The sequence below is a fragment of the Dreissena polymorpha genome, chromosome 3, assembly GCF_020536995.1.
Source record: "Dreissena polymorpha isolate Duluth1 chromosome 3, UMN_Dpol_1.0, whole genome shotgun sequence".
Lineage (NCBI taxonomy): Eukaryota > Metazoa > Mollusca > Bivalvia > Myida > Dreissenidae > Dreissena > Dreissena polymorpha.
In genome coordinates this window covers 13,937,078-13,949,446 of record NC_068357.1, presented here as the reverse complement: position 1 = coordinate 13,949,446, position 12,369 = coordinate 13,937,078, and the positions used below count along the sequence as shown (strand labels likewise).

The 12,369-nt window shown below is 34.9% G+C and overlaps 1 long non-coding RNA gene across 38 annotated transcripts; it reads right to left on the bottom strand.

The window, feature by feature from the left end:
• Positions 1-1,534: 1,534 nt before the first annotated feature.
• On the bottom strand, positions 1,535-8,532 carry LOC127873050 (uncharacterized). 38 transcript variants are annotated; one of them, XR_008045945.1, is made up of 8 exons: positions 6,270-7,790; positions 6,017-6,104; positions 5,665-5,852; positions 5,424-5,490; positions 5,182-5,233; positions 2,295-4,583; positions 2,115-2,174; positions 1,535-1,950 (listed from the first exon to the last, which is right to left on the bottom strand). It is a non-coding gene; the product is annotated as an uncharacterized LOC127873050 (long non-coding RNA). The 38 variants fall into 38 exon arrangements; XR_008045946.1 differs by having other exon boundaries at positions 2,295-3,888; positions 4,081-4,159; positions 4,367-5,852; XR_008045950.1 differs by having other exon boundaries at positions 2,295-3,740; positions 4,081-4,159; positions 4,367-5,852.
• Between the last annotated feature and the right edge of the window lie 3,837 nt (positions 8,533-12,369).

Here is a 12,369-nt window from a genome sequence, read left to right as displayed (position 1 = left end):
ACTGCCTTTCAACTGTGTTATTTTATCAAATATATTTCATTGATCAGACACGACAGATTTTCATTTCAACTTCACGTGAACAAAACACGTTCGTATCAAACTGCAAAATCGCATTGTAGTGTTTGCAGACCAGCTGCTGCTGAGAATTTTCTTCTACTATACGAATGTGCCTACATATCTGTTACATCAATGCATCATATACTAGTATTTTATCTTACAACCAAACCATAGCATTGAAGTAATACTGCTTTTCAAACAGCGCTTGTTAATATCAACCTAGGTAGCAAACTATGCGATCGAGTGTAGATTTGGCCAAGAGGCAAAAGTAGTTAATATCGCAAACTGTTATGTATATAGATTTTTTTCATCCATATTTTGTATTATGTGTGAAACAAAACTGCAAACTACTGTGTACACTCGAAAGCTTACAAACGAGATGATTGACCAGCGCTTGTCAATATCAACTCAAGTAGCTAACTATGCGATCGATTGTAGATTATATAGTGTGTTTTGTTCGTATATTCTACAAGCGCAATATAAAGCCTAAATACTGTTGAACGTTTGTGTTAATGTGTCTCACTGAAAGACAAGTAATACCAATAACGAGCCGTTGTACAAAATGTGTATGCAGTCAAAAGCGAGTAACTGCTTTGAGTTTACGAGTCACTGCTTGCTAGTTTCAACACGAGTAGTTCGTAAGGCGCAATTAATGTTCAACGCAACATTGAGTAGCATAGTTTGTGTCCATATGGCAAATATCTTATAACGGTTAGTTGTTTATATAGTTTTTTTATCATTTCACCTCAAACTAAAGTTTGAAAGTTTTTTGCTTTGTACGATTGAAAGCTAGTGGTGTCACTCGGCGTTTTCACGGACTTGTGACCGTTCCTCTTGTCTGAGTACAAGAGAAGTCGCCTTCCCACCCCAGCCCTAGCAGACTTTGTGCATTGAAGCACTTAATAGAAATGTTATTGCTCGGTCATCGGTCAGGTTCGGTCAACGCGTGCCTGCGTTTCTGAGAGAGCCAGATTAAGATATTTCGTGTCACCGTACGAAAATACCATGGTGTCGCATAGCAAAGCACAGGCATGTCACCATGCGTGCCTACCACCCTTCCAACAGCGCAACAATGTGGTGTTGAAAGGATTCCCAGATAGTGTCGAAAGTATTGACGGTCATAACGGGGACGAGTTGCTTTATAGCGCCTCATTTCGTATTGACTTGCAACCCCGCCCTAGACCGCTACACAGCTAACTGGGCAGGACTCCATCTGACTATCAATCTCAGCGATCATAGTTTTGAAAAACGTCTGCTTTTTAATTGTTGGTATTTGGTACTTGGAGTCTCTTGTGCCAAAGTAGAGACTTACTTTTTGTTTAAAGATGAAGCAATCATTAACTGGTTGGTAGTCTTAACAGTGCGTCAAGATAAGCACCGTGAAAACATTTTAGCACCGAAATACCGAGGTGTTCACCCCCAAGTGCTATCAGTGCGCTTCACACTTGTGGAGTCTTAAACCCCTCGGCCGCCCAAACACAGTTAATGACTGTTAATGTTTATTTTTGTTTGATTTTGGTATTGCATAGTTTAAACACAAACACATACATCAATATTGCTGGCCAGCGCAATAAAACAAGGAAAAAAAAGGTAGGAGAACAATCTCCTTTAGTTTTCATGTAAAAACATAAACATAAACATACACACTGTCAACACTTGCCACTTGCAACACCGAGTTCGTTTCAGTGCAGAATGTACACATTTTTCGATCGACACATATTCGCAATGTTACATGGATTCACAAAGTTACATGGATTCACAAAGTTGCACTGATGTCCATACGCGGTCCAATGTTCGAGTTATCGGTGCGATGGACCCACGGTTTTGTCGCAGCTGTACGCCACACGTATGCATTGACTACTCGGTGTTCACATCAAGGTTTGTATATTGGCACTGAAAATAGAAAAGCAAATTGTGTTAAACAGTAAACGATGAAAGTAAACAGCCTGAAATGATAAAAACATGCATGTGTAATATACCATGTATCAAATAAAATAGTAAACACAAACTGCTAAAGAAAAACACACAACTCTACCAACTGTTTAACTGATACTTACTTTTTTGTTTTGTGTTGCATGTTCAGGCGCCTTTCTGTCACTGCTCGTCTAGCAGTACAGCTGAAATGAAATAGAAAGCATGATCAGAAACTTTCATTGTAATTGTACAACTTACAATTTATGTGCACAATTTTGCATTTAAGTATAACATACAGTAAAACAATTTCAACTAATACTCACTTTTTTGTTGTGTTGTTTCCACAAAGGCGCCTTGTTGTCACTGCTCGCCTGGTAGTAAAGCTGACTCGTCAAGTAGTAGAGAACACTCGTCTAGCAGTAAAGCTGAAATGAAATCGAAAGCATGATTAGAAACTTTTGAATGTGTTTGTACAACTTACAATTTATAAACACAATATTGAACTGTAACAGTAAACATGAAACAGATAACAATTTTACTTACCTATGTTGTCTTCGCTGAAATACAAAAGTCATGTTCATAGCAATCATAGCATATTAACATACAATGAATACAACTCAAAACTTTTAGTAAGAAACTCAGTACTTACTTTGTATTTTGTATCCAATCCCTCTGCGGGCAATCTTCTTCAGTCCACAATCGAGCTGAAATCAAGACTCAATGCATACATGTAAATTTTGCCAAATAACAAACAGAACTGTGAACCAAAACTTTAACTAAACAAAACTAACTTTTCAACTGTAATGGTACTCACCTCTGGCAACTGAAATCATACAGACATTTTGCATAGCACAATACATTTTTAGTTTGAAGATAAGAATGATTTATGAACATTTTACTTACACAAAGCATAAATATAAAATACATGCTATGATGAAAAAAAACAATATGTATACAAAATTATACATAAAAAAACACACTATACTTACCATTGCTGACCTGAAATTGAAAAAAGCACATTTTGTATAGCAGAATACAAGTCATCAAAACAGTTCAATATGAAAATTAAAGAAAGTTTGTGTACTTACCACAGCCATACTGAAATGAAAAAGAAACACATTTTACAATGCAAAATACAGGTCATCAAAACAGTTCAATATGAAAGGCAATTGTACTTACCACAGCCACACTGAAATGTAAAAAACAATAAGCATTGCATAGCAGTATACAAATCATCAAAACAGTTCAATATGAAAATTAAAGAAGGCAATTGTACTTACCACAGCCACACTGAAATGAAAAATATATTAAGCATTGCATAGCAGGATACAAGTCATCAAAACATTTCAATATGAAATTATACAAAGTTAGTGTACTTACCACAGGATACTGAAATGAAAAACAGACATTTTACAATGCAGAATACAGGTCATAAAAACAGTTCAATATTAAATTATAGAAAGTTTGTGTACTTACCACAGCCATACTGGAATGAAAAAAACATTTAGCAATGCATAATAATCAAGACTTACCTAGCTGATCTTGAATCATTCTCTGTTTCTCAACTTCTCAGTAGTCCAAAAGTCTGCTCTGTAACGACCCACCATTCCAATCTGAAAAATAGTTAAGCATAACAAAGCACAAAACAAACCAAAAGAGTAGTTTACTTACCTCATATTTTGTGCAGGTTTTTAACAGCCAATTTTCTTCTTGAAACCTGTATTCGTCTCTTTTTTGACCCACTGTGGAACAGTCACAGCAATGTAAGTCTGAAACATAGAAGGGCATAACAACATTACATACAAACCAGTATATTTGTTTTGACTTACCTCGTGGCTAGAGTCGAGAAACAGATGCTGAATTTCTTTTCTGCCACAAGCTGTCAAATCATCTCTGCAACATCTCTGCAATTGAAACCTGAAACAGAGTAAAACAGAAAAACATTTTGTATACAATATAGTAAACGCTTACCTTGTTATCGGCCTGAGTTGCAGCAGTGATTTTTTCTTGAAATCTTCTTCTTTTCCCTCACTGCATGAGAGACCTGAAAAATAGCATGCAGTGCAAAACACATGAGTTAAATTAAACCAAAATTTTGTTTCTACTTACCTTGCTTCTGTAGAGTTGAATCACAGTAGTAGAATTCCTTCTTCAAACACATTTCTCTGTCTACACCAGGAACTTGAATCTGAAACAGAGAAAAGCATCACATCAAATTGTACAGCTCAAGTGCATTCATTCAATGCTTACCTACTTTCTGTTGAGTTGTTTCACAGCAGATGAAATCCTTATTCACTGTTGGCACTGCTATGAGACCATTTCTGCATGTGAAATCTGAAACAGAGTAAAGCAAAGTATGCATGGTAAAAATCAAACCAACAATTGTAACACTTACCCTGTTTGCATGTCCCATTCACTTTCTCAGCAATGTTCCTCTTCTTGAATCGTCTTCGTCGCTGACTACAAGTACACCTGAAACATAGCATGCACAAAACATACCATATAAAAACAAAATACAAGTGTTCATACTAAAATGAAACACACTTACCTTTCTGCGTTGCTCAGCTCTGTTCGACTGTCAACTCTTCATGTCATGTCATACCTGAAACGAACTAAATCAAAACATGCATAGCACACTATCATTGATGAATCATTGATAAAATATTGAAACAAGTGTATGCTTCATAGCTCTGTGTATTTTTCACTTTAAATCACAGACAACTGGCGATCACAAAAGTAAAGACATTTTTGTACTACTCAAACATTAAGCTCACATTCACGAACACCAACCGACAGAGTTGTTATAGAGTGATAATCCCTAAAACTGTAAAAAAGAATCGAAATCAGTTTTCATTAATCATGGTTTATTGAAACAAATGTATACTACAATACTCACCACAGCTCCCTGAAATGAAATAGAAATGTTAACAGCATGCAAACAAATGTTAACCAATATCAAATCATCTATAGTAAATATCAACAAAAGCATTTTGATACACATAGTAAGTGTTCACCATCATAGTACATCATCAGTTAGTTCGACATCCCACGGTTGCTCAAGTGTAAGTACTGGCTAGCATTTACCCTTTTCAGTAAACCGTCACACATCAGCATTTTTAGACACAAGTGCTGATAGATTCAACCCTTGTTATCATCTTTCACAGACTTCTATGAGTAAACAACTGAAAAATATAAAACGTTTGTACTCACTGTTTGGCAGCTCCAAGAAACACGTCTGTACTGCTTGCCATCTGGACATCAACTGAAACAAAACATCTGAAAACACACATACATTTTAAACGTTTTTGAACAAAAATCAACACAGAGCAGAGCTAATCTGCAGCAGTTAATCTTTCTTAAAATTGAATTCTCCATCTCTGCATAGCACACATAAAAAATAGCATAACATCACATTACAGCAGTCAATGAAAACAAAAATTTGATCGACTTACCTTGCTTCTGTAGAGTTGAGTAACAGACGTGGAAATCTTCTTCCATGTGTAAACCAGTGACTCGAATCTGAAATAAAGTAAAGAACACATTGTACAACTCAAATCAATGAATTAAAACTTACCTTACTTTTGATGAATTGTGTCTCAGCAGTTGAAATCCTGTTTAATTTCTGCATGTGAAATCTGAAACAGAGCAAAGCACGCATGTTACAAATTAAACAAACACAAGTGTTACACTTACCCTGTTTGCAAGTCCCAATCACTTTCTCAACAATGTTCCTCTTCTTGATTCGTCTTCGTCGCTGTCAGCAAGTACACCTGAAACATAAAAGCATGCACAAAACATCCCATATAACAACTATTTTGTACTTACCATATGAGTGCTTTTCTGTTCAGGTCAGCTTGAAAACCCATCACTGCCATCAGCATCTGAAAAATAGTACATCACAAACAAACAAACAAACATAACATATCATAAAAACAGTTTAACACAACAGATATGAGAGCTCTCGCAACCACGTCTGTTCTGTTCGACTGTCCAAAAGCAAGTGACAGTACTTCAATTCACTAACATTGAGAAATTCTAAACTTACCTTCAAGGCTTGTTGAGTAGCTCCAAAAACAAGACTGCTTGGCTCCACTGTTCACTCCAACTGTCATATCATCACTGGATAAGCACTCCTGAAATGTATTGAAACAAAACATGCATAGAACAAACATTCAGTCAAAAGTACTTACCTTTCACTTTGTCACTGCCCTGTGCTCAACTCCAGTCAGCATGACATCTCTGCTTGAAAGTCTGAAACATATGAAAACATGCAATGCAAAACAAACATAGTTACTTACCTTCTAGCATATTGTTGGAGCTCCAGAAAACACGACTGTTCACTTCAGCTGCCAGACTTAAACTGCCAGCACACATCTGAAAATCTGAACAAAGCATTCATGTTCCATACTGTACTAGCCGTATGATTTTGAGTTACTGACATACTTATCATCCAAAAAAAGAGTACATGAAAATCTAGCAAAAAATAGGTTTTCATCTGTTCACGAGTTATACTCTGAAAGAAACCATGATGATGACAAAACTCACTTTATCTCTTCTTTTGTCAAAACACAAGTGTTCATTGTGAAATTTAACAAACTTACCTTTTCGTTTCCCAGCTCTGTTCAAATGTCAGGTCTACATTTCATGTCAAATCTGAAAAAGATCTACATCGAAAAATGCATAGCACACAATCTGTGTTAAAACAGTAAATGTTTGTTGTATTCAAAGCTCCGTGTATTTTTCACTTTACACATCACAGACAACTGGCGACCACAAACGTAGAAACATTTCTGTACTACTCAAAACATTGCTGTATGAACGCCAACCGACATATTTTTGTTATAGACTTATAGTCCCTAAAACTGTTCAAAAAGAATCAAAAGCAGTTTTCAGTCATAATCTTTTATTGAATTCTATACATAGGCAATACAATCTACAGTACTCACCACAGCCCACTGAAATTAAACATCATGAAATATACATGTTAAGCAATACATTTATCATATTATAGTGCATATCAACAAACGCAATTCAATAAATTTTATGCATTCAGTAAGTGTTCACCATCATGTTACATCATCAGTTCGATTAGCATCACCACAATACATCAACTCATAATACTGGTTAGCATTGAGCTCATGCTATAGCTATCATACATCAGCATTCATAGACACTAAAAATCAAGTAATATCTACAGTACTCACCACAGCACACTGGAACAAAATAGAAATGTTAACAGCATGCAAATACAAGTAAAGCAATATCATATTTAGTACATATAAGAAAAGTTTGTCAATACACCATCATATTACACCATCAGTTCGTTTCACATTCCCACGGTAGCTCAACTCTTAGTACTGGCTAGCATTTAGCCTTTTCAATAAACATTCAGCATTTCTAGACACAAGCACTGATTAATTCTACCCATCATATCATCATTCACATCATTCCATACTAAGTGTACAATAACAGTTTTCATTAAGCATCGTTAACTAAAAACCACACATACAAGTTAAATCTGCAATACTCACCACAGCCCACTGGAATAAAATAGAAATGTTAACAGCATGCAAATACAAGTAAAGCAATATCATATTTAGTACATATAAGCACATGCATTTAATATTTTTGCAACATTTTTCCATCATATGTTCGCTTCCTCAAAATAGCTCAATGAATATTCTGTTCCACCATCATCCACTATTATCGCTCATCACAACATATCGACACTGTATCAGCACTGAGTAATTTCTACCCAACACATTACAACCATCATACATCATCACGCAACTTGTAAACAGTAAAACGAAAAAAATTTGTACTCACGTTTTTTGTAGACAGCAGCTCGATGAACACGTCCGCACAGCTCGACATCTGAACCTCAACTGACAGTCAATCGCTTGACACCACAACATAAATTTAATTATTCACAACAGTCAGAGCTTAAAAAAACACGTCCGATCAGTCCGATGTCAAAACTTAAAGTGAAGTCAAGTCGTTCAAAAAAATTAATGTAAGTCAAACATTTCATATATAACGCTCACAAAATTTCGTTGTCAGTCAATACTAAACGTTCAAAAGTTAACATCGCATAAGAGTATGATTTCATTTCACAACTCAAGTCAAAGTCAAGTTGTTATCTCATAACAATAACCTAACACTTCAGTCATCCAGTCATTCAACAACCTGAGTACCAAGTCGCTATTCTATAACGCGAAAACTTTTCATCAATAGTCAGAGCTCACGAAAGTACGTCCGTCTTCGTCAACGTTCAAAAGTCAACTGAAACTTTTTAATCGTAAAAATATTTCAAAGTCAAATTTTTTTCAGAGCTCACAAAAACAAGTCTGTCTTTGTCAAAGACCATCAGTCAACTAAGATTCTGTCGTAGTAAAAAAAATTTAAAAGTCAAAACTTTTTTCAGAGCGCTTTAAAAACACGTCCGTATTGGTCAATGTCCAAGCCGCAAATGAGCGTTCTTTACCCGCGCAGTTCAAATTATAATTAGGTCACGACGTCGAGAGCTTCGAAAAACACGTCCGAACCCTTCAACGACCAAACGAAGAATGACAGAAAAGCACATGGAAAATGTTTATTCTTCATGATTTGAGTTACGATCGAATGTGTATTTGATGACAAATCTAAAAATCATACTTACCATGCAAAAATCCTACAAATATTGACTTTGTGATGATATTTTTTCATGACCATACAAGCCGAAATATTCACACTCACAGCTTGAATGGGCATACAAATTGATAAGCATGAGTCCGTACAATCCATCCAGTATTTCCTTCGAGTTAAAGCAAATCCATGGTCTTTAGGTCTCAAATTTTGTTATGAGGCGTACTCAACGCAGATTTTTAGAGTCAATGTTAAAACGACAAAAGGCGAGTATATAAAAAAATCTAGTCAAACATAGATTTACTAACCTATCATTCTGAAATAATCCTAGATCATATCAAATATGTGAGTAATCCATCAAAATATTTATTACTGAACATTTAACATCAGCACAAAATATTCCCGTATACCCATTTAGTTTTCTACATAGCCTGAACAATTCAATATTTATTTTCAATTCCGAGAACTCAAATGTTTTCATGACGTTCGACTGACGAAAGCAGCTCGATATGATTTCTATTGAGGAGCGACTATCGCGTTGTGATTTTTTCAACTCTGTTTTGTGAGTTTAGTGCCAATACAACGAAGATATAGTAAACAAATATTCAACCACATATATCAAAATGTTCAGCACACTGGCGCCTACACACTCATATACAAATAGTATGGTTATGTGTACAATTGTTCTCGTAAATTTGAAATATCAATAAAATCTGCGTTAAAATCAAAATTTCATAACTCGCGCATTCGATTTTGTATGAACAAATAGTATCAGTATGAGCGCATCGAAATTTCAGTTAATCTGGTGAAAATTTTATTGAATTTGGACATCGGGTTTCACAGATATTCGTGTTAAATCAGTTGCAAAGAAACTCAGTTTGCTATCGTCGATAATATGTAAACTCCCCCTGTACTGTGGATGAGATTTATTGAAATGACGTCGTCGATTTGCACTGACATCGAAGGGTCAAAATTACGATTCACGAAATGTGTGTTTGTTGTGATATGGTTTTCTGCCCGTATAACTGCAGCGTTTTACAAAAACATCAAGTATGTTACACCAAAATGCACAGAAATAAATTCCCCATCGCATGATGCAAATATTACTGTATCATATTGCGAAATGAAAATCTTTTCTTCATATCAACCCAAGTTTTACCAATAAACAGAAATTTTGACATATATCCACTTATCAACTTGCAAAATATTTAAACTCTTATTGTTCCTGTTTATTTGCTGGTTATGATTGTGAAAATTTCATCGAAATGCGTTCACGCGTTATTGTGACAGTTAAAATAAACCGCTTCGATACAAACACAGTTTTATCAACTATTCGCTATCTAACGACGTTCGGTTTAACTCGATACTTTAAAGTTCAAAATTTCTATAAGCACGAATGCGTTTTCTCTCAGCAGTATTCTTGTAATTAGACCTATTGTGGAGTATCATACATCAAAATGTGCAGAACAGAATTCCCTATCGAATGGTATCAATTGCTATGTACTTGTCTTAATGGGAATTTTTTTTCTTGTAAGCGAAGTGATTTTCATGCGAAAAGCTAAGAATTTCTTCTATATGCGAATATGTTAACAAAAAATGATCCCCACAAAACTTGTTGCTATTATCGTGTTTCATGTTATTGCGAAAATGTTATGCAGATCGGTTAAATGATTAAAGAGAAAACACGACCTCAACTTTTTTGTAAAACGCATTTCGCTGTACACTAGTCTTTAACAGATTCAATGAGATGACGTTGTGTTTTAATGAAGAATTTGTCAAAGGCGTGTTTTAAGCAAAATGGTTTTCGGTCTATAGTGAAGCCAATTTTCAACACACTATCGAGTATGTGGTATCAAAATGCGCAGAATTAAATTCTGTACAAGCAGATGTTCAAATCACCCCAATATCAATGAGTACAAAAAAGTTTTCTATTCACCGACTCGTTTTCAAATCAAACATCTGCGATTTTCAGACACACGCATAAATGCTATGGAAAATTTATCAGCGTGTAATTTATAGCTAATATCTCACTGAACAAGATGATACAAATCGCATGGTTTTATCTCAAGTGGTTGGGAAGAAACGCGAAGTTAAACTTTGTACGAAATCACTGTTCTATTCGCAGAGAGTTTTCGACGTTGAGTCAAAATGTAAAGTTAAAGACAGAAATGCGTTTAGTACGAAATCGTTATCGAACTGTATTTTTGTTGTGTTTAGACATACGATTAAGTGGAATACATCAAAATGCGTGGAATCGAATTTCCTACAAGCTAGTACCAAAATAACGATAATGCTCTTTACACAAAAAAGTTTTCTTGTTAGCGAATTTTGCAAAATTGAATATCTGACACAATGAGTCGTGTGAGAACAATATAGGCGAGACAAAAATTGTAGCTATCATAGGATTACATATTATGGTGAAAATTTCATCAGGATATCATGAGACGTTTTCGAGCAAATTGAGTTAAACCGATGTAACTTAACATCTTGTTTCGTTTGTTTACATGGATAAAGACGACGTTGTAAAAATCTAAAGTTAAAGACAGAAATGCGTTTATGACAAAATCGTTATCGGACTGTTTTATTGTTGTGTCTAAACATACGGTAAAGTGTAATATATAAAAATGCGTGGAATCGAATTTCCTACAAGCTAGTACCAAAATAACGATAAATGCTCATTACACAAAAAAGTTTTCTTGTTAGCGAATTTTGCAAAGTTGAATATCTGATACAATAAGTCGTGTGAGAACAATATAGGCGAAACAAAAATTGTAGCTATCATATGATGCAATACTGTGGTGAAAAAATCATCTAAATATCAAGAGACGTTTTCGAGCAAATTGAGTTAAACCGATGCAACTTAAACTCTTTCCCCGCTTGTTTACATGCATAGAAATGCAATGACGTTGAAAAAAAAATCTAAAGTTAAAGACAGAAATGCGTTTATGACAAAATCGTTATCGGACTGTTTTATTGTTGTGTTATGATATATAGCTAAGTGTTATACATCAAAATGCGTGGAATTGAATTTCCAACAGAATCATACCAAACTAAAGATGAATGCTCTTAACGCAAAAAAGTTTTCTTGTTAGCGAGTTTTGCAAAGTAAAATATCTGACACAATGAGTCGTGTGAGAACAATATAGGCGAAACAAAAATTGTAGCTATCATATGATGCAATACTGTGGTGAAAAAATCATCTAAATATCAAGAGACGCTATCGAGCAAATTGAGTTAAACCGATGTAACTTAACATCTTGTTTCGTTTGTTTACATGGATAAAAGACGACGTTGTAAAAATCTAAAGTTAAAGACAGAAATGCGTTTAGTACGAAATCGTTATTGCACTGTATTGTTTGTGTGTTTAGACAGACGTTTAAGTGTAATACATCAAAATGCGTGGAATTGAATTTCCTACAAAATCATACCAAAATGAAGATAAATGCTCTTAACACGAAAAAGTTTTCTTCTTAGCGAATTTTGCAAAATTGATATCTGACACAATGAGGTCGTGTGAGAACAATATAGGCGAGACAAAAATTGTAGCTATCATATGATAGAATATTGTGGTGAACATTTCATCTGGATATTATGAGTGGTTTCAAAGAAAATTGACTTAAACCTCATTGTAAGATATTGCAACCCAAGCCAAAGTTTGTTTTCATGGATAGAAATGACGTTCGAGCTACAGTACATGTGTGCTTTAAAAGTCAATTCATGATTACAGGCAAATGGTTTTCGGCTAGTCTTGATCAAGCGATACAAATAAACATA